This window comes from Rhinoderma darwinii, chromosome 4 (genome assembly GCF_050947455.1).
Source record: "Rhinoderma darwinii isolate aRhiDar2 chromosome 4, aRhiDar2.hap1, whole genome shotgun sequence".
NCBI classification, from domain to species: domain Eukaryota; kingdom Metazoa; phylum Chordata; class Amphibia; order Anura; family Rhinodermatidae; genus Rhinoderma; species Rhinoderma darwinii.
Genome location: NC_134690.1, coordinates 286,069,454 through 286,093,285, shown reverse-complemented (window position 1 = coordinate 286,093,285; position 23,832 = coordinate 286,069,454). Strand labels below are relative to the sequence as shown.

The following is a 23,832-nucleotide window of genomic DNA, read 5'->3' as shown; positions in this document are numbered from 1 at the left end:
ACTTAACATGCTCCACTCTATTGGCCTCAAGGACGCGGCTCTCTCTTGGTTTTCCTCCTATCTCTCTGACCGCTCATTCAGTGTGTCATTTGCTGGTTCCACTTCTTCTCCTCTTCCCCTTGATATCGGGGTTCCTCAGGGATCAGTCCTAGGTCCACTCCTCTTTTCTCTCTACACAGCTCCTATTGGACAAACCATCAGCAGATTTGGCTTCCAGTACCATCTCTACGCTGATGACACCCAATTATATACCTCTTCCCGTGACATCACCCCTGCTCTAATACAGAACACCAGTGATTGTCTGTCCGCTGTCTCTAACATCATGTCCTCTCTCTATCTGAAACTGAATCTTTCTAAAACTGAGCTCCTTGTGTTCCAACCATCTACTAACCTCCCTAAACCTGATGTCTCTATCTCTGTGTGTGGCACTATCATAACTCCTAAGCAGCACGCCCGCTGTCTCGGGGTTATTTTTGACTCAGATCTTTCCTTTACTCCTCACATACAATCACTTTCACGCTCCTGTCATTTTCACCTAAAAAACATCTCCAGAATCCGCTCTTTTCTTACGGAGGAAACTGCCAAAACTCTCATTGTTGCTCTGATTCACTCTCGTCTTGATTACTGTAACTCATTACTAGTCGGTCTTCCCCTCACTAAACTCTCCCCTCTCCAATCTATCCTCAATGCAGCAGCCAGGCTCATCTTTATGACCAACCGCTACACCAACGCCTCTAATCTGTGCCAGTCACTGCACTGGTTGCCCATCCCCTTCCGAATAAAATTCAAACTTATTACTCTCACCCACAAAGCTCTCCACAGTGCTGCACCTCCTTACATCTCCTCCCTCATCTCTGTCTACCACCCTACTCGGGCTCTACGTTCTGCCAACGACCTTAGATTAAAATCCTCCATAATCCGAACCTCCCACTACCGTCTCCAGGATTTCTCTCGTGCTGCACCCGTCCTCTGGAATGCGCTACCCCAGTCAATCCGATTAATTTCCAATATCCACAGTTTTAAACTTGCCCTGAAAACACATCTATTTAGACAGGCCTATAAAATTTCCTAATCTGACTCCTTTTCATGGCCCTCCATTTAGATTAGTCATCAGAATAAGATTCCCTCACACTCCTTCTCTTCATGTCCGTCATACACGGATACTGGCTGGTGACCGGCTCATGCAGCTTTATGTTACCACCGCATGTGTATAAAAATGGCCGGACCATTGTACAGAACAAACACTGTTACACTTTGTGTCTCCCTTATGTCCTCATAGATTGTAAGCTCTTGCGAGCAGGGTCCTCACTCCCCAGGTTTGAATTGTAAATGAACTTTGTCACTATGTAATGTCTGATATTGTTTTCATGTTCCCTCTACATTGTAAAGTGCTGCGTAATATGTTGGCGCTATATAAATAAAGATTATTATTATTATTATCTGTGAAGTCACTCATTGGTGCAAGCACATCTCTGACTGTCTCCAGAATGATGGCATCTGCGTCCTTCGGCATAAGATGCCACTTTTTGCGGTTCTCTTCCAGAACAGCACAGACCGCTTGCTGCTGTTCACAGAACCTCTCTACCATGTCATAAATAGAATTCCACCTGGTCGGCTCATTGTGAACGAATTTGTGTCCAGGTATCTGCAGTGTTTTCTGTTTCTCTTTTAGTGCTCTGCTCGTCTTATTTGATCTGCAGAAGGCTGAGACCACCTTACGTAGTCTGGACAGACATGCTGCCACTCTGTCAATATCTAAGGCTTTGTCTACTGCCAGGTGCAAATTGTGGCCAAGGCATGGGACCTAGTTATATTCTTCAAGTGCTCTGATATTGTTAGAGGCGTTATCTGTTGTTATTGCAGCCATTTTGGATATGTCCAGTTTCCACTCTTCAGTTATTGTTTCCTGAAGTGCCTCATGTAAACTCTCCGCAGTATGATCTGTGTGCAGCGCTGTACAGCCTAAACACCAAGATTGCATGTCCCATGGATCTGTTATAAACTGAATGGTGACAGCCATGTATGAATCTGTAGCTCTGCTTGTCTAGAGATCTGTAGTACAAGCAAAGAATGGAACTACAGCCAGTTCTGCCTCAACAACCTAAGGGACACTTCCACTGTAGAGTTGCGGTATTTCCGTATACATGAAGTCCTTTCTACCAGGCATGTCAAACTCCTTAACTGCTGTATCAGATTTCTGAAACCAATTTTCTCAACCATAAATATAGGCACTTGGTCCATGCAGATGTATTCAGCTACAGCTCTGTTTAGTCTTTGGGCTTCTTTGGAGTCTTTGCCATATTTTCTATTTCTATCTAGCACAGATACAATAGTAGCCTGACTGGATGAACTTGGAGAAGTGGTAGAAGTTGAATTCTGCTTGTGTGTAAGGAAAATAAAGTGTGATAAGAATATTCATAACTTGGAGTTAAGCTTCACAACCCTGTGATTGCTGCATTATACACCCCAATATTTCACATTTAAGGTTAGCCCACATGAAATTTAACGATTGAGTGGGCTATGTGCTAAATAGACTTTTAGCAATGGAATCACAATTATGTGGAGCATCATCAGGAGTTCACAAAATCACATGGTAAGAGGAATAATTAGAACTGTTGAGAATGTAACAGCTTTTTGCATCAAGCTAATTATTCCTCTTACCATGTGATTTTGTGAACTCCTGATGATGCTCCACATATTTGTGTTTCCATCGCTAAAAGTCCATTTAGAACATAGCCCACATAATCGTTAAATTTCATGTGGGCTAACTTTAAAAATGTGAAATATTGGTGTTTATAATGCAGCAATCATGGGGGTGTGCAACTTAACCTCAAGTTATGAACGTTCTTTACAGGACATTTAACCAGTCGACTTTTCAACTCTTTGTAGGAGTCGAGGTGATTGTTGGCCAAATACATAGCCAAGTTGCTGGTGTTGCCTGCTTTGCGGTGGAGGGATTTATAACCCCTTTTGCACACTGGTTTTGTAATTTCTGTTGGCTGCCGGTCTTCATCAGCAATGTAGGCAAAATATATCCAGAATTCACACTTTTTTTCAACAAGTTGTGGACGTGAGAGAACATCTGCCGTTTTTGGCTTAGCCATGCTAGTTCCTGCCTTCTTGCTGCTCAAGCTTGACTGTGTGTGTCTCTCCAATCTCAGCGGAGTTGTTGGGATGTTCAGTGTCCAATCAGGGAACCTGACATAAGAACTTTTGTAGTTGGGTTAATGTGAGGTACATGATTGGTTTACTCACTATTAATATGAGGCTTATGGGGGTCCAAAATTGATAGCGCCATGTGCTTCACATTATAGTAATTGATCCAAGTATGTTGGGTGTTTCCTGGTCACCCACCAGGTATTGTAAATGGTTGCATGTTTTACTATCTCACCCTCTTGTGTGTGTCCCCCGGTGTCTGTCTTGTTTGGTTGTATCCTCCTGTTTCGCTGTCTTCCCAGTGGGTGGGGGTGAGGCAGGGTTTCCCTAACAACCAAGGAGACACAGCAGCCCTGCACTAAGGGGGGGGGGGGGTTCCTATTGAGCCCTGTATTAGTGCACAGATCAGGTGACCGCACTGGTCAAGGTGATTGGTGCGACATCTGGTTAGAAAGAGGTTAGAGAGAGAGAGAGAAGGGGTGGAGTTAGAAAAAGGTGGGAAAGTGTGAGGTAATGACAGTGGAGGGAGTTAGTGACAATAGGTAGAAAGAAACTGAACATGTGTCTAGGAATCTGAGGCTGGGTTCACACGAGCACATTAACGTCCGTAATGGACGGACGTATTTCGGCCGGAAGTCCCGGACCGAACTCAGTGCAGGGAGCCGGGCTCCTAGCATCATAGTTATGTACGATGCTATGAGTCCCTGCCTCTCCGTGGAACTACTGTCCCGTACTGAAAACATGATTACAGTACGGGACCGTTGTCCTGCAGCGAGGCAGGGGGTCCTAGCATCGTACATAACTATGATGCTAGGAGCCTGGCTCCCTGCACTGAGTTCGGTCCGGGACTTCCGGCCGAAATACGTCCGTCCATTACGGACGTTAATGTGCTCGTGTGAACCCAGCCTAACACCACAAAGTGTCATCAAGTCAGAGGGACCTGAGAATAAGGTTTGAATATTGACTGAATAAATTATATCCAGAATATAATTATCACGGCAAGTCTGGTCGTCCCTCCACTCCTTGTGGTAATTTGAGTAAACAGTCATCTTTGAAGTAATATTTCCTTGTTATAAATATACAAGTTACAAGCAAGGTATGCTTATGTTAAAGTCAGTGCAAAGCGGTCTTAAAGGAGCGGTAATCCTCTTATTCAATGGACTGATTTGCATGGACTTTGGACTATCTACTTACTTTACAATACCCCCTTAAATAATTGTGCCTAAGGTACTCTGACTGTTGCCAGAGTACCGCCGAGGATGTCCGTGCGCGAAAGGTAGTGGTGCCTCCGCAACAACCCGTGTAAGTGTAGCAGGGGTAGGAGGGCGTCCTCCACAAAGGAATCTGGCGCAACTCGGTGACATAGGTAAATAAAGACATCGGGATAAGCCGTGTGGTAGAGAGTGGCGTCTTTGTGACCCGTGGCAGCACTATAAAAGGCGGGACCTGTGTGTCCACTGATTCCTTTGACACAAACGGGCATGGTGGAAACTCCCGCGGAGGTCGAGTTCCCCGACCTCGGTTATTAACCGCTTTGCCGAAACTTATACGCTGCTGTTTAATAAAGAAGTTGTTTGGTTGTTAGTCTGCCTACAGTGTATCATCAATAAATCCACATTACAAGTACCTGAAAGTCGTAATGGGCAACATTTGGTTAATTTGTGAGGTACATGATTGGGTAACTTACTATTAGGCCATGTTCACACAGGGCGGATACGCTGTATAAAAGGTACGCATCATATCCGTCCTGGAACCCGCACTGAATTCAGCCCGAAAAAACACACCAAATTGTGGTTCAGACTTTTGGCTTGAATCTCCACTGCGGAAAACAGTGGCCCAGTTTCCGTTGTCATAGTGACGCTTTCTTCGGTTATCGTCCGGGAAGGCCTCCTGGGATGATGCTGTAGACCATGTGACCGTTGCAGCCGGTGACTGGCTACAGCAGTCACATGGGATGAAACGTCATCCCAGGAGGCCAGGCTGGACGGAAAACGAAAGAGTCACTATGACAACGGCCGGTGGTAAGTATAAACTTCTAAAATCATTTAATACAAAAAAAAAATGTTTTCTGAGTTACGATTTTTTCCGCAGAATCGCAGCATTTCCGCCATGAAAATTGCAACATTTGTTGCGGGTTTTAACAGAAAAGCAACGATTCCGCAGCATAAATTGACATGCTGCGAATTAAAAACTGCACCGCAAGTCAATTTATGAATTTTGTTTTTTTTTCTATCCAGCTTGAGGATGAGATTTGTTCAAATTTCATCCACTTTGCTGCTACTGTATTATGCTGTGGATTTTCAACAATGAAATAAGTTGTGGAAAATCCGCAGTATTTCCGCTATGTATGGGCGTACTCTAGGGCCTCATGCACACGACCGTAGCTTTTATCCGCAATTATGGATTCGTAATTGTGGATTAAATACTGACGCATTCATTTCTATCGGCCCTTCCCGTATATTTACGGGTGTGTGTCTGGGTCATAGAAATGAGCCGCAAAAAATAGGACTGCGTTCCTATACTTATCACTGTGAACACGGTCTTAAAGTTAGTCTCATAATTGATACACCATGTGCCTCACATTAAAAGATTTTTTTTCCACAAACACATGTATCCCCCTATCCACAGGGTAGGAGGTACATGTGTGATCGCTGGAGGTCTGACCACTGGAACCCCCAGCGATGAGTACAGGGGGACCGAAATTCCCATTAAGTGCTCCATGAGAATGGAGCGTTGGTGAGCATGCTTGGCTAGCGCTCCATTCATTTCTATGGGCCTCCTTGGACCGCTGTTTCCATCAATGGAGCGCTTGCTGAACATTCTCATCAACGCTTCATTCTTTTGGGGACTTCCGGTCCCCCCGCTTTAATCGCTCGGGGTCCCAGTGGCCGACACCCAGCAATCACACATGTACTCCCTATCCAGTGGATAAGGGATACATGTGATTTGAGGCAACACCCCTTTAATAGTAATGGCAACGTTAGGGTTAATGTTGGTCACATTAACCCCAATGTTCCTCAATGCTGGCTGTAACAAATACTAGTGCCTTTATCTTAGGCTTTTATTCTGCTCTGATACCTGCCTGGGGCTTTCCTTTCAGCGACTACACTTCAGCACAGTCCTGATTCAAAACTTAGGGCGCGAGCGACACAGGCACTAGCACGACAACAGGAACCCACCACCTGTTCTGCTTGCGTCATTCTCCTCTCTCCCTGCCCCTACCTACAGAAGCAGATCATCATTGGTGGCAGCGGAAACAGGAGGGATGACTCAGCTCATCATTGGTGACAGCGGGAAAGGAGGGAGGAGCGTTCCGCACTAATGACGAGCTGGGCGGTTACTGAAAGGGAACATCGCTGGCGCTGTACTGTGTGCGCACGCCATGTTCTCCATGTATTTCAATAGTAAGCTGTGCGGACGCACAGCTTAGTATCGAAATTGACGGTATCGAACCGTTTCCCAGTGCACAACATCGAAACGGTACCAAAGTTTCGATGCATCGTGCATCCCTAATTCGGAGTTCTGCATCTTCCACTACACAAGCACATGTACAGTTCTGACCAAAAGTTTTGAGACTGACACAAATTTTGGTTTTCACAAAGTTTGCTGCTTCTGTGTTTTTCTTATCTTTCGGATGTTTCTATGGTATACGGAAGTACAATTATAAGCATTTGATACGTTTTCCAACTTTTGACAAAAACATCACGTTTATGCAAAGACAATATTTACAGTGTTGTCCCTTTTTTTATTTTTTATTTTTATATACAAGACTTCCTAATCAGTGCTTGGCGTTTATCACTATTTCTGTGTTTTTGTTTGTCCACCTGCTTTTTTGAGGATTTTCCACAGGTTCTCAATGGGATTGAGATCTGGGGAGTTTCCTGGCCATGGACCAAAAATGTCAATGTTTTGTTTACTGAGCCACTTAGTTATCACTTTTGCCTTGTGACATGGTGCTCCATCATGCTTGAAAAAGCACCAAATTGCTCCTGGATCATTGGAAGTTTCTCTTGGAGGATGTTTAGATACCATTCTTTATTCATTAAAGTGTTCCTAGGCAAAATTGTCAGTGAGTCTACTCCCTTGGATGAAAAGGAACCCTACACATAAATGGTCTCATGCCAACAGTAAAGAATCCTGACACAGGACTATGGTAGTTCTCACCTTTTCTTCTCCAGACAATCATTCTTCCAGATGTCCCAAACAGTCTGTAGGGGGCTTCATCAGTGAAAATAACCTTACCCCACTCCTCTGCAGTCCAATTCCTGTACATCCTGCAGAATGTCAGTCTGTCCTTGATGTTTTTCTTGGACATCAGGCCAGCCTCCAAAAGCCTTTGCCTCACTGTATGTGCAGATGCACTGACACCTGAATGCTGTCATTCCTCAACAAGCGCTGGTGTTGAACCAATCCCGTAGCAGATTCCTCTTTAGAAGATAGTCCTGGCACTTGCTGGACTTTCTTGGGTGCCCTGAAGCCTTCTTCACTGTAATTGAACCCTCTCCTTGAAGTTCTTGATGATCCGATAAATGCTACAATAGAAAAATGCAAAACTAGTGTAATAAGATAGAATTATGAATCCACATCATCTGGAATAATAATAAAGTGCAAATAGTGCTCACAGCCGGCTGTACCATATAATGGTTGACTATACACGCTGATAACGGCGTCCCTGTGGCGCTACTGTGCATGTCAGGGCATTGAGTATTGTCAGAAGTATGTTGCCTCAAAGCGCATGTTTGCGCATGCGCAAAGCAAAATATATGCCGAGAGCAGCCATCATAGTACAGGGAAATGGACAGGTACATCCAAACGCTATGGACGTGTTTATTAGGAAGTAAAGAGACTGAGAACTTTAACCCCATAAGAGTCATACCTGTCTATGTATAAGGAATAACTCAATTGTTACATTAATGTGCGACCGCCAAGTCACTAATTTTTGCAAGTAAAGGCACCATTAAAAAGGTACATCATTTCTGTTTCTATAGATATGTTAGTGATACATATTTCATAGATTGTTTTTATTGATTAATATTGTGGTATATATTTGATATGGTATATTTTGTCCTACATTTTTATATCAATATTTCTTCAAATACCATTTTTCGTGGTGCTTGAGGGATTTATCTGGAATATTGAAATCACCAGTGTCACTCGCACATACGACGATCATGAGGCTAATAGTGAGTCACCCTCCATTTGACATTGTATAAAGTAGTGAACCAAAAAGCCACACACATTTCATAGGCCTTAGAAAAACTGGCTTTGTTGCCCATAGCAACCAATCCGAGCTCAGCTTTAATTTCTTAAACTGCTATGGAAAAATAAAAGTTGTCTTTAGTTGCTATGGGCAACAAAACCTGTTTTCCTTCTTAGTCAGCTTTGATAAACGAAGCTGTGGAGTGAAAGAGGCCTTGAGGTTTCACAGCCTATTTGTCTACGCTAAAAAATTCAGTGATGGGTAAAGAGTAATCACGTTTTAATGTGTATAAAGTAAAAGCTGCCTGCAACGCTTCTACTAATAAAGAATGAATTAGTTACTAAAATCCCTAAATGTCTTGTAATTAGAATTTCAGAGACCATTATTATAACTGACCATGATATAGTATATCTGTTTATTTTAAATCGCTACCATAAATTTTGAGTTAATAGAACACGGTTTCAATAGAGATTGTGCTAAGAACATATTGTAGAACTACTTCTTTGAACACCAATATGTAGTTTATTATAGTACTGCGAAAAAGTCAGTGACCATTTGTTTGCTTATTTACTCTCCTGTCGAAATATACATTAACCGCTTGCCGACACTTGACGTAGGGCTACGCCATAGCTAGTAAGGGGAAGATTGGAACCGGCTCATGGGCTGATCTATTGAAAAATTGCCATTTTCACTCTCCCAGTAATTACTGTACTGTGGATGTTGCAAACACCTGTGGGGTCAACCTGCTCACGACACCCCTACTTAAATGCCTTGAGATGTGTAGTTCCAAAATGGGGTTACTTCTGGGAGGTCTCCGCTGTTTTGGTCCCTCATGCAAATGTGATATGGAACCCAAAAAATAATCTAGCAAAATCTGCACTGCAAATCCAAACTGCGCTTTTTCCCTTGTAAAATCATTGAAAAGGCCATACTTCCTCACAAGGGCAGCTATACACACCAATTCTTAACAGAATGCAGGCGAAACACTTTTGTGATTTGTTTGTAATAGGAGTGTAGGGACTCGCATGTTTATTATGGATATTTCTCGTTTATCATGGATATCTTTTCAGGATGCAGCCAGGCCTTGTGATGCTGGGGGAGAATAGTGTCAGTATTTTGTGTGGTACACTTAGGCCTCATGCACACGACCGTAGTGTTTTTCTGGTCCGCAAATTCCAGGACCGTGTTCCGTGAAATGTCATCCGCAGTTCATCCGTATGTAATCCGCAGTTCATCCGTATGTAATCCGCAAAATGCGGATGAAAAAAAAAAAGCCTAGGTAAAACAGGATGACGACAGAACTAATTCCCGGTCGTCGCCTAGCAACACTTCTGCAAATCCGCAAAACTGCGGATGACACACGGAGGTGTATCCGCAATTTCCACGGGCCCATTGACTTCTATTGGCATGTCCGCATCGAATTTGCGGCCCGTAATAAGACATGTCCTGAGTTTCTGCGGCACGGATTTGCGGACATGCGGAGACCCGTGAAAACACGGATAGTGTGTATGGGCCCATAGAAATGAATGGGTCCGCAATTCTCCCGTGGATTTGCGGGGGAATTGCGAACGCAAAAACACGGTCGTGTGCATGAGGCCTAAGATGGTGCTGGGCAGCCTGCCTGATCTAACAGTATGGGCGTAACTAATAGGCTGCTGTTCATCAGTATATTGCACGTGAGCAATCTCCCTCTATGTAGCATTGTGGTTTGTCTGCATTCGGTTGGGAAATGGTGTGTGTATGCTTGCCCTTGTGAGTAAGTATGGCCTTTTCAGTTATTTTAAATTACTATAGCTCATTTTTGTGATTTTGTTTTTCTCTTCTAAGCTCTACAGTGAGCCAAAACAGCCGTTCTTGACCACATGTGGGGTATTACCGTACTCTGGAGAAATTGCTTTACAAATATTACGGTGCTTTTTCTCCTTTTTTTCACTTGCCATTAGTAATAAATTAAGCAGAAAAAACCTGTGGGGTCAAAGTGCTTAATAAACACCTAGCTGAATTCCTTCAGGGGTGTAGTTTCCTAAATAGTCACTTCTCAGGGGTTTCCATTTTACTAGTTATTTAGAAGCTCTGCAAATGTGACATAGCGCCGAGAAACCAATCCAGCAAAACTTGCACTCCAAAATCTAAGTGGCGCTTCTTCCCTTCTGAGCTCTTCCGTGTCCCCAAACAGTAATTTATGACCACATATGGGGTATTACCACACTCATGAGAAATTGAGCTACATCTTATTAAAAAAAACAACAAACAAAACAACTGATTTTATTTATGTGTATATATATATATATATATATATATATATATATATATATAGTTTAATTCCTTGTGGGGTGTAGTTTCCAAAATTGGGCCTTTATAGGGGTGTTTCTTATGTTTTGGCACCTCGATGCCTCTGCATACCTACAGTGGTGGCTGGAAAACACCCTAATAAAATGTAGTCCCCAAAATCCACAAGGTGCTCCTTTTGCTTCTGAGGCCTGTGTTGCAGTCAAGTAGCACACTATGGTCACACTTTTAACCATGCTTGCTTTATATATATATATATATATATATAATGTGTGTGTGTTATTATATCCTGCTACAGGGCCACTTTAAAATCATGAATGGAAGGAATGAATTTAGAACCTGCCAAGCGTTGTTGAACTTAAGCCATGTTGTAATTGCCAGTGTTACACATAGTCTCCTAATGAATCATTCAGTATAGGTGGTCTGGGCAGTTTGATGGTCTCATTATGGTAATTAGTGCCATGCAGAAGTACTGGGCATGTGTTTCAGTCACAATAATAGCAGGTGAACATGATTCAGAATAAAGGAATACCAAAATGATGAAAGGATAAAGCTTTTTCTAACGAATTAAGCAATTAAATAGAAAAAATGCAAGAAACCAACATGAACTCTTATTCATATCAGTGTTGGCATTTCCAATGAAAGTAACGGATCTGTCACATGACGGAACCCATTGACTTTAATGGGTTCTGTTAGGTTTCTGTCAAGGTGTCCATTTTACCAGAAAAATGCTGCGCTATTATTTCCGCAATTTTAGACCTAGCAGAACCTCCAACAAAAATGTGCCTTAATTTTTTTTAATGTGAAATATAAAAGCAGCTATACAAGTTTTCCTATGGAAAACAAACAAAATAAAGCTCTGGTCGTGCTAATGTCATAGCTTCTGTTTATAACTGAGCCAACACAGCTATGCTGGATTCCTTAAAGTAATATTGTGCAGCTGCTGGAGAGGAGAGTTGGCTGTCAGAGACTGGTTAAAATTGTAGGAGGCCAGTGAAAGTGGATTCTCTTTCATTTAGTTATCCTAATGTATTGCTGAGTTATGGGGCAATAATACTAAATGAAATATCTACTGACAGGCAAGTTAAAGTGTATGTTCACAAATGCCAGAAGTCTAGCAAGCAAAATGGGGGAGCTGGAGGCCTTGATACTGGAAGAAAATATAGATATAGTTGGTGTTGCTGAAACATGGCTGGACTCTTCACATGACTGGGCTGTAAATCTACAGGGTTTTACACTTTTTCGTAAAGACAGGACAAATAGGAAAGGTGGTGGTGTATGTCTGTATGTGAGAAGTGATATGAAGGCGAGTGTGAAAGAGACAATAGTGGGTGAAGACTGTGAGGAGGTTGAAACCTTGTGGGTGGAACTAGAAAGGGAGGTAAACACTGAAAAAATTACTTTTGGTGTAATCTATAGACCCCCCAATATAACTGAGGAGATGGAAGGTCAGATATATAAACAGATGGAGCGGGCTGCACAGGCGGGTACTGTAGTGATAATGGGAGATTTTAATTTCCGGGATATTAATTGGTGTCATGGTTCGGCTTCAACTGCAAAGGGGAGACATTTCCTCAACCTGTTGCAGGAAAATTTTATGGGCCAGTTTGTGGAAGACCCGACTAGAGGTGAAGCTCTGTTGGATCTGGTCATTTCTAATAATGCAGATCTTGTTGGGAATGTCAATGTTCGTGAAAACCTCGGTAACAGTGATCATAATATAGTTACATTTTACCTATACTGTAAAAAACAAACGCAGGCTGGGAGGGCAAAAACATTTAATTTTAAGAAAGCCAATTTCCCCAGGATGAGGGCTGCAATTCAGGATATAGACTGGGAAGAACTAATGTCAAATAATGGAACAAATGATAAATGGGAGATTTTCAAATCTACTTTGAGTTATTATAGTGCAAAATTTATTCCTACAGGTAATAAGTATAAACGACTCAAATTAAACCCCACATGGCTTACACCTTCTGTGAAAGGGGCAATACATGACAAAAAAAGGGCATTTAAAAAATACAAATCTGAGGGTACAGCTGTAGCCTTTGTAAAATATAAAGAGCTTAATAAAATCTGTAAAAATGTAATAAAATTAGCAAAAATACAAAATGAAAGGCAGGTGGCCAAGGATAGTAAAACAAATCCTAAAAAATTCTTCAAGCATATAAATGCAAAAAAGCCAAGGTCTGAACATGTAGGACCCCTAGATAATGGTAATGGGGAGTTGATGACAGGGGATCAAGAGAAGGCAGAGTTACTAAATGGGTTCTTTAGCTCTGTATATACAACTGAAGAAAGAGCAGCTGATGTAGCCAGTGCCAGTGCTGTTATTATATCAGTTGATATACTGAATTGGATGAATGTAGAGATGGTCCAAGCTAAATTAAATAAAATAAATGTGCACAAGGCTCCGGGACCAGATGGGTTACACCCTAGAATTCTTAAAGAGCTTAGTTCAGTTATTTCTGTCCCCCTTTTCATAATATTCAGAGAATCTCTAGTGACAGGTATAGTGCCAAGGGCAAATGTGGTGCCTATTTTCAAAAAGGGCTCTAGGTCTTCCCCGGGTAATTATAGACCAGTAAGCTTAACATCCATCGTGGGGAAAATGTTTGAGGGGCTATTGAGGGACTATATACAGGATTATGTGACAATAAATAGCATTATAAGTGACAGCCAGCACGGTTTTACTAAGGACAGAAGTTGTCAAACTAACCTAATCTGTTTTTATGAAGAGGTGAGCAGAAGTCTAGACAGAGGGGCCGCTGTGGATTTAGTGTTTTTGGACTTTGCAAAGGCATTTGACACTGTCCCCCATAGGCGCCTAATGGGTAAATTAAGGACTATAGGTTTAGAAAATATAGTTTGTAATTGGATTGAGAATTGGCTCAAGGACCGTATCCAGAGGGTTGTGGTCAATGATTCCTTCTCTGAATGGTCCCCGGTTATAAGTGGTGTACCCCAGGGTTCAGTGCTGGGACCACTATTATTCAACTTATTTATTAATGATATAGAGGAAGGGATTAATAGCACTATTTCTATTTTTGCAGATGACACCAAGCTATGTAATATAGTTCAGACTATGGAAGATGTTCATGAATTACAGGCAGATTTAAACAAACTAAGTGTTTGGGCGTCCACTTGGCAAATGAAGTTTAATGTAGATAAATGTAAAGTTATGCATCTTGGTACCAACAACCTGCATGCATCATATGTCCTAGGGGGCGCTACACTGGCGGATTCACTTGTTGAGAAGGATCTGGGTGTACTTGTAAATCATAAACTCAATAACAGCATGCAGTGTCAATCAGCTACTTCAAAGGCCAGCAGGATATTGTCGTGTATTAAAAGAGGCATGGACTTGCGGGACAGGGATGTAATAATGCCACTTTACAAAGCATTAGTGAGGCCTCATCTAGAATATGCAGTTCAGTTCTGGGCTCCAGTTCATAGAAAGGATGCCCTGGAGTTGGAAAAAATACAAAGAAGAGCAACGAAGCTAATAAGGGGCATGGAGAATTTAAGTTATGAGGAAAGATTGAAAGAATTAAACCTATTTAGCCTTGAAAAAAGACGACTAAGGGGGGACATGATTAACTTATATAAATATATTAATGGCACATACAAAAAATATGGTGAAATCCTGTTCCTTGTAAAACCCCCTCAAAAAACAAGGGGGCACTCCCTCCGTCTGGAGAAAAAAAGGTTCAAGCTGCAGAGGCGACAAGGCTTCTTTACAGTGAGAACTGTGAATTTATGGAATAGCCTACCGCAGGAGCTGGTCACAGCAGGGACAGTAGATGGCTTTAAAAAAGGGTTAGATAATTTCCTAGAACAAAAAAATATTAGCTCCTATGTGTAGAAATTTTTCCTTCCCTTTTCCCTTCCCTTGGTTGAACTTGATGGACATGTGTCTTTTTTCAGCCGTACTAACTATGTAACTATGTAACTATGTAACTATACTAACGTAGAAATATAAAATATTACACCCCCCCCCCCCGCTAGCAGAATAGGATATTTATATCTCCATCCACCAATGCAATATTGTTTTCATGGCTAAATTAAAAAAAAATGTATCAAAGCTCCTGCTCCTCTCCAATTTGCGCAAAATCACGGCAAAATCGCAGCAGTTTTTCTGGCAATTGCCTAGAACCATTTTAGAAACAATGCATGTTATGCACAAACCATGCTTAATTTGCAGCAGTTTTGAAGCAAAGATGCAAAAATATGGCTGAGGGCCCCCTGAGCCAAGACTAGATTACATTATAGAGTCTGAAGTCTGAGCACAACCCTGTGCAGTACCGTCCGGACAATGGGGTTTTAAGTAAATGACATTAAGGCTGGATTCACATGACGTGATCGGCCCGTGAAAAACGACGGTCCGTGTGTCAGCTGGCCCGACCTAGGTACATGTGAACCAGACTCCTGGCATCAGTCATTTAGGCTACAGTCACACGACCGTGAAAAAAAAATGGCCATTAAAAACTGACTAACTGTTCGTTTTTCATGGCCGTTTTGCATCATTGTGTCTCCAAATTTTCATCCATTTCCACTCAGTCTATACGTTTTTAATGGCAGTTTTATCATCCGTTTGCCATGTCATGGCCGTTAAAAAACCAGATGGATTTAATTTGTCAGGTTTTTTTTTGTCCTAATCCCCTGAAAACACCACAGTGCCCATGTAGCTAGTGCCGAAAAGTCCCTATAGATAGTGGCCACATAATGCCACACCCCTCCATTTGAATACTAAATGAAGTGGTAACTATCTAAACTAAATTTTTATATATATATATATATATATATATATATATTCGTTTTTTTTAATGTTATTTTATATATATATATATATATATATATATATATATATATAGGGAAAAAAAGCCCCCAGAGACCAAAAAATGTGGCCCTGAAGACTGCAAAGTGGTCAGTGATCAGAGATCACTGACTAAAAAAGTGGGGATGACAAGGGAGACACAAGGAGAAGGAGGATATGAGTGGGAAGTGGATGGAACACAAAAATGCTCTTGGCAAAAGCACAGCAAAGTTCCTCTTCACAAACGCTAACACCCACTCTGAAGGACTCACTAAGGCCCCATGCACACGACCGTACACATTTTCCGTAATTGCGATCCGAAATTACGGACCCATTCAATTCTATTGACCGTGGACGCCTTCCCGTATTTTTACGGGCCCTAGTAGTATACCGCAGAAGATGAGACTTTTGCTTTTTACGGACCATGCTCCCATACTTTGTATGGGGGCACGGGCCGAAAATGCGGGTGGCTGTCCGCGGCCGTCGGTGGCCTCATGCACACGACCGTATTTTCATCCGTAAATATGCATATACGGAACGCCATCCGCAAATACGGTCCGTAGTGCATCTGTAATGCATCCGTGTATACGGATCCACAAAAAGAAGAAAACCACAAATGATGTGCAACAGCTGCAACCCTGGCATCGCCTAGCAACGCTTCCGAATTACGGACGGCTACGGGTGTATATCCGTAGCCATCCGTAGTTATGCGAGCACCCATAGACCTCTATGGGGAGTCAGTGCCGTAATTACGGACAAGAATAGGACGTGTTCTATACTTTACGGATCATTTCTACGTAAATTAATGGGTCTGTAATTAAGGTTCGTAATTACGGATGAAAAATACAGTCCAGTGCATGGGGCCTAAGGCCCCCATGTACACAACCGTATTTTCATCCATCCGTAAAAACGGATCAGTAGTCATCCGCATATACGGAAAGATATCCGCAAATACAGTCCATAGTGCACCCGTATATATGGATCCGCAAAAAGAAGAAAACCACAAATGATGTATAACCTCTGCAAACCTGGCATCGCCTAGCAACGCTTCCATAATTATGGACAGCTACAGGTGCACATCCTCAGCCGTCCGAAATTATGGAAGCGCCCGTAGACTTCTATGAGGAGTCTGTGCCGTAATTACGGACAAGAATAGGACATCTTCTGTATTTTACGGATCGTTTCTACGGAACTGACACCCATCCATAAAAATACGGAAAGGTGTCCGTAGCCCATAAAAATCAATGGGTCCGTAATTACGGTTTAAAAATACGGTCGTGTGCGTGGGGCCTAAGGCCCCACGCACACGACCATGCCCGCAATCACGGCCCGCGATTGCTGGCACGGCCGCCGACTGACAGCCGCATTTTCGGGCCGTGCTCCCATACAAAGTATGGGAGCACGGGCCGCAAAATGCAAAAGAACGGACATGTTCCATAATTCCAGGAACATTTGCACGGCACGGACACCCTTCCGTAGTGCTACGGAAAGGTGTCCGCGTTCAATGAAAGTGAATGGGTCAATTTTTGCGGATCGCAATCGCGGTCCGCAAAAACTGAGGTTTTTTACAGTCGTGTGCATGGGGCCTAACACCAAGAGAGAAGTTCAGGGCGGGTGCAGCATCATCGGATATCAGCGGCAGGATATGATGTCAGCGATCACCGAGGCGGTACCACCGCAATTGGTCTCTGGGGATTGAGCTGTGATAGCCTGCTTTCGGAAACAGCAGTTATCAAATCTCATACACGCGTCGGGGAAAAATGGTGCTTTATTAAATCCTCAATGTACTATTACTGAGCTGAGCATGAACGATGCGCTCAGCCCGACGTAATAGTACTGCGCAGAGCGGGAAGGCGTTAAAGAACTGCCTTAGTTTATTAGACCGTTCATTTAACAACATTAACTTCAAATTTTGAACACGTGTTTAACAAATGCTCTTTGAAAAAAAGATTACACTCAGAAAATAGTCTTAGCAATTTATACACCTATTCATTGTAAATCATGACTCTTTTCCAACACAGAAGTCGGTCATGACTTTAAACTTTTGTATAAGGCTTCGTTCACATATCCGTTAGGGCTCTATTCTGATGTTCCGTCGGAGATTATTGTCAGAATGGAGCCCTGACTGAAACAAAGCCATAGGTTTCCGTTTCCATCACTATTTATTTCAATGGTGATGTATCCGGTGCCAAGGGTTTCCGTTTGTCTCAGTTTTGCAAGGGTTCAGTCGTTTTGACGGAATCAATACCGTAGTAGACTACAGTATTGTTTCCGTCAAAACGACGGAGACAAACGGAAACCTTTTGCACAGGATCCGTCACCATTGAAATCAATGGTGATGGAAACGGAAACCTATGGCTTTGTTTCAGTCAGGGCTCCGTTTCGATGGAAAGCTCAGACGAAATGTCAGAATAGAGCCCTGACGCAGATGTGAACTCAGCCCAAGGCCTGATTTACACGAGCGTGTGCGTTTTGCGCGCGCAAAAAACGCTGCGTTTTGCGCGCGCAAAAGGCATTTGACAGCTCAGTGTGTCATCCGTGTATGATGCGCGGCTGCGTGAGTTTCGCGCAGCCGCCATCATAGAGATGAGGCTAGTCGACGCCCGTCACTGTCCAAGGTGCTGAAAGAGCTAACTGATCGGCAGTAACTCTTTCAGCACCCTCGACAGTGAGTTCCGATCACAATATACACCAACCTGTGAATCAAAAAAAGACGTTCATACTTACCATGAACTTCCTGCTTCCTCCAGTCCGGTCTCCCGGCCGTTGCCTTGGTGACGCGTCCCTCTCGTCATCCGGCCCCACCTCCCAGGATGACGCGGCAGTCCATGAGACCGCTACAGCCTGTGATTGGCTGCAGGCTGTGCTTGGCCTGTGATTGGCTGCAGCTGTCACTTGGACTGAATTGTCATCCCGGGAGGTCGGACTGGAGGAAGAAGCCGGGAGTTATCGGTAAGTCAGAACCTCTTGTTTTTTTTATATGTATATTGTGATCGGAAGTCACTGTGCATGGTGCTGAACCAGTTTAACTCTTTCAGCACCGTGGACAGTGACTGTCTCCTGCCGTCGCGTACCCGAACATTTTTTGCCGGGTTCGGTCAAAACGAGTTCGGCCGAACTCTGTGAAGTTCGGTGCGCTCATCTCTAATTTGACACTCCGTTTGGATGTTTGTAAACAGAAAAGCACGTGGTGCTTTTCTGTTTACATTCATCCTTTTGACAGCTCTTGCGCGAATCACGCAGTTCGCACGGAAGTGCTTCCGTGCGGCATGCGTGGTTTTCACGCACCCATTGACTTCAATGGGTGCGTGATAAGCGAAAAACGCACGATTATAGAACATGTCGTGAGTTTTACGCAACGCACTGGCGCTGCGCAAAATTCACGCATCGTCTACACTGCCCCATAGACTAATATAGGTGCGTACGACACACGTGAAAAGCACGCGTGTCGCACGCGCGTATATTACGCTCGTGTAAATGAGGCCTTAGGGCGGATTTACACGAACGTGATATACGTCCGTGCAACGAGCGTGATTATCACGCGCCTCGCATGGACCTATATTAGTCTATGGGGCCGTGCAGACAGTCCGTGATTTTTACGCAGCGGGTGTCCTCTGTGTAAAACTCCCGACATGTCCTATATTTCTGCGTTTCTCGTGTATCACGCACCCATTAAAAAAAAATGGGTGAGTGAAAATCACGCGCAGCACACGGAAGCACTTCCGTGGGACGCGTGTGATTCGCGCAACAGCAGTAAAAAGTATAATTGAAAACTGAAAAGCACCACATGCTTCTGTTTACAAACAGAGTGTCATAATGATGGCGGCTGCACGAAAATCACGCAGCCACGCATCATATGGTGAGGACACACTGAGCTGTTAAGTACCTTTTGCGCGTGCAAATCCGCCCTAAAACTGTATGAAATTAACACCGTTAGTTTAAGTCTTTGCTTCCCTAAGGCTTTCAAAGTGAAATCCCTACTTCGTATTTAGGGTATGTGCACACGATAAGAGGCTTTTACGTCTGAAAAGACACTGTTTTCAGGAGAAAACAGCTGCCTCGTTTCAGACGTAAATGCTCCTCCCATGCGAGGCTTCTCTGACAGCCGTAAATTTTGAGCTGTGCTTCATTGAGTTCAATGAAGAACGGCTCAAATTACGTCTGAAAGAAGTGTCCTGCACTTCTTTTGACGAGGCTGTATTTTTACGTGTCGTCGTTTGACAGCTGTCAAACGACGACGCGTAAATGACAGGTTGTCTGTACAGTACGTCGGCAAACCCATTCAAATGAATGGACAGATGTTTGCCGACGTATTGTAGCCCTATTTTTAGACTTAAAACGAGGCATAATACGCCTCGTTTACGCCTGAAAATAGGTCGTGTGAACCCAGCCTAACAGGATGAGACTGTCCTCCAAGGTTCTTGACATATTTGTGGAGATTGTGTGTGTGTGTGTGTATATATAAAATCGATTTTGAAAAAGATCTTGCAGCACTCCAATAAGCAAAAAGGGTATCATTTATTCAGTCCACATCACAAAAAGGTGCAACGTTTCAGTCCTGCAATTGGACCTTTCTCAAGTATATATATATATATATATATATATATATATATATATATATATATATATATATATATATATTATTGTGACAGACCGTGTGGAGAGGTTGTGGATGGGGTCTATATTTCCCCAAGATTTCTGTCTTCTGCTATCTGAAAACAACCAGGGAATAAATTCAGCAGAGAATGTGGTTCTCCCTCTGCAATAGGTTTTATTTAAACCTGGAAAAGGGCCCGGTTGTTGGAGTGGGGAGAGATGGGTGGGTCCCCACTCCATCCACACAGTCCTGGTCTTGGGCTTTCTAGCTATTAATCATGGGTGAGGTGTGATAACTCTTTAATAAGGCTGCAGTTCAGTCACACTCTCTCTCAGCCTTGGGATACTGTTCGATCCAAGCTCATCCATTTGAAAGAATATATCAGAATTATAATGAATGATTCACTGTTTTTAGTTGATATGCTCAACAATTGCATAAATGGGGTTGTCTCTTAGGCTGTTCACATCAGCGTTGGGCTTCCGTTTTTAACGGATCTGTTAAAGTTAAACGGAAATCTACTTAAAAACGGAAACAGAGGCATTTCATTCTGTTGCAATCCGTTTAACAGATCCGTTAAATCTTTAACTTTTTTTTTTTTTTTTTTTTAATTATCCCCTACTATTGGATAAAGGCAAGTGATGAAACTAGGAAGAAGGAATGTTCACAAATCATTCTGGATGCGAACCTTGCATGCAGAGGTGAGTATCATTTCATCTGTGCTGCAGAATTTATTTTTTTTCCTATCGGCGTAATTTCTTTAAAAAATGCTGCCTGCACATCTTATTTACAGCCTTGATCTTCTGAGGATGAGGAGAAGACTGGCCATGAAGCAACGTCAATGCAGATATTGGGTCCACCCCATCACTTCTGCCAGAATGACCCGTGGCGTGTACACAACCCTATACTTGGAGCTGCGTGAGCACCCAGACAAGTTCTCGGACTACGCGCGCATGATGGTGTCAAGTTTTGACTACCTTTTTAACCCGGATTTCACACCGTATTCAAATACAGGACACAAAGTTCCAGAGGAGTGTCCCACCAGATGAGTCTACTAGTCACCCTAAGGCAAGTGCAATATCATTTGTCTGTCATTTTATTATTAAAAATCATTAGAATTGCACTAGAAATCCCTTTCCTTTTTCTTAAAATAATCTCTCCTAGGATATAAATGTGTATTCTGCTGTAGTGAATCCATTGCATTAAACATTCAATTATTTTCACAATTGTTTAAGATATGAGTATAGAATTTAATTGGCCATATTGTGTGTACAGATTGCTTTTCCTATGATTTTTAACTAGCGTATATTATGAATGTCATTGGAATTGCACTTTAAGGAATTCCCTAGTTGCAGTTATAGCACCAGCTTCATTTTAGACAGCAAATGTAATATATTAGCAATGAAATTCGTTTTTAAAGAAATGACCTGTCTGCGCTCAGCTTAATTTTTATATATTGTATCTTTTTTAAAATTTATTTTATTTTTCACTTAAAGAGGCTCTGTCACCAGATTTTGCAACCCCTATCTGCTATTGCAGCAGATAGGCGCTGCAATGTAGATTACAGTAACGTTTTTATTTTTAAAAAACGAGCATTTTTGGCCAAGTTATGACCATTTTCGTATTTATGCAAATGAGGCTTGCAAAAGTACAACTGGGCGTGTTGAAAAGTAAAAGTACAACTGGGCGTGTATTATGTGCGTACATCGGGGCGTGTTTACTACTTTTACTAGCTGGGCGTTGTGTATAGAAGTGTCATCCACTTCTCTTCACAACGCCCAGCTTCTGGCAGTGCAGACACAGCCGTGTTCTCCAGAGATCACACTGTGACGTCACTCACAGGTCCTGCATCGTGTCAGCACCAGAGGCTACAGATGATTCTGCAGCAGCATCGGCGTTTGCAGGTAAGTCGATGTAGCTACTTACCTGCAAATGCTGATGCTGCTGCAGAATCAACTGTAGCCTCTGGTGCCGACACGATGCAGGACCTGTGAGTGACGTCACAGATCTGCACTGCCAGAAGCTGGGCGTTCTGAAGAGAAGTGGATGATAATTCTCATCAGAACGCCCAGCTAGTAAAAGTAGTAAACACGCCCGATGTACGCACATAATACACGCCCAGTTGTACTTTTACATTTCAACACGCCCAGTTGTACTTTTGCAAGCCTCATTTGCATAAATACGAAAATGGTCATAACTTGGCCAAAAATGCTCGTTTTTTAAAAATAAAAACGTTACTGTAATCTACATTGCAGCGCCTATCTGCTGCAATAGCAGATAGGGGTTGCACAATCTGGTGACAGAGCCTCTTTAAGCTTCCTGGCAATTGCACAAAGCTTTTCATCACTCAACTATCAATTCCAACTGGAAAAGTCTATTTCCTATATTGTGGCGGACACTAGCAGGGCCCTGTGGGATTTGCTACGCAATGACTTTATTCCACATCCCTCAATGCAGCAGTGGAAGGATATAGAAGAGGAGTTTTTGGAAGTCACCCATTTTACAAACTGTCCGTGCTTTAGATGGAAATCACATTCCTATCCAGAAACCTTCAAGGAGTGGATCACTCTATTTTAATTACAATAAATATTTTTCTATTCTGATTACTATTGCTTATGACCAGGACAAGTTTGTGGCTGTGGACATTGGGTCATATGGCAGAACAAACGACTCCAGGGTTTTCAAGAACTCTGCCCTGGAAAGAAGACTGTACACTAGAGATTTTGGACTTCCACCACCAATGCCATTACCTGGGACTGATGGACCTCCTATGCCATTAGTCTTTGTTGGCGATGAGGCCTTCCAGATGTGTGCCAATTTGTTGAAGCCATATTCCAGATGTGGACTAAGTTACTGAAAAATCTTCAACTACAGACTGTGAAGAGCGAGGTGACTGGTGGAGTGTTGTTTTGGGATTCTGGCAAACAAATGGAGGATTTTTACCAGTTAAAACCTGAAGTGGTTGATGATGTTGTTAAGGCCTGCGTCGTCGTCCTCCACTACTTTGTCCTGACAAAAGTGCCACTAGGAGTTGACCCACAGACAATGTATTTTGATTTGCATAGCATGGACCAATCTGGGCCAAAATCCGCCACAGCTGTCAACCACATGCAGGAACATTTTTCAGAAATTTTTCTGTCACATGCAGGGTGGGTTGATTGACAGGACGGTATGGTGTAACATCAGATTGTTGATATTACTTTGCATTCCATATTTCCATCAGTTTGCCAGATTTGAAAATTGTATGCTTTTTCCCCTTTTTTTTTTTGTTTCAGGAAATAAATTTACTTGTGTAATCTCAGCCGTAAAATTATTGTGTGAGCCACGTATAATTTTGTTTAATAGAGCATTTATTGTTGAAAGCTCTATGTTTGAACATTATATAGAGCTCACACAGTAATGTAATGTATCTACTTCTGTGTTTTCATTTTTTCATTTTTTTTTTATAGTTTTAAATCTGCAGCAGTCACCTATATCTCTTAGATCAAACAATTGTGCTTATTTTCTGCACACTTGTCAGAAATATGAGAGGTTTTTGCTTCTTGCTCTTTTTTTCATAGGCAACCCCCCTGGTGTGCATAACTGTACACTTGAGTTGTTTGATTCATCACAGCATATGAGCAGCACGAGCTTGATGATCAGTGTGATGCCTCCATGGCCCCCCCTTTCCTTTTTTAGGTGTTGAGGGAGCCCACCCAAATCGTGTAACTGTGTGAACCTTTGAAACGCTAGTGTGATGTGGGATTCCTTGATATGTTGCATCATTAAAATATAAAA

The 23,832-nt window shown here is 42.6% G+C and overlaps 1 long non-coding RNA gene and 1 pseudogene across 1 annotated transcript in view; both read left to right on the top strand.

Annotated features, from left to right (window-relative positions):
• The window catches only part of LOC142759884 (uncharacterized), a 37,443-nt gene extending 16,326 nt beyond the window's left edge, over positions 1-21,117 (top strand). The window contains exons 2-3 of the long non-coding RNA XR_012883207.1: positions 20,690-20,756; positions 20,849-21,117. This is a non-coding gene — a long non-coding RNA (uncharacterized LOC142759884). The remainder of the gene's footprint in view (positions 1-20,689; positions 20,757-20,848) is intronic.
• Positions 21,118-21,292: 175 nt separating this feature from the next.
• LOC142760538 (uncharacterized) lies at positions 21,293-23,279 on the top strand (annotated as a pseudogene).
• The last annotated feature ends 553 nt before the right edge of the window (positions 23,280-23,832 follow it).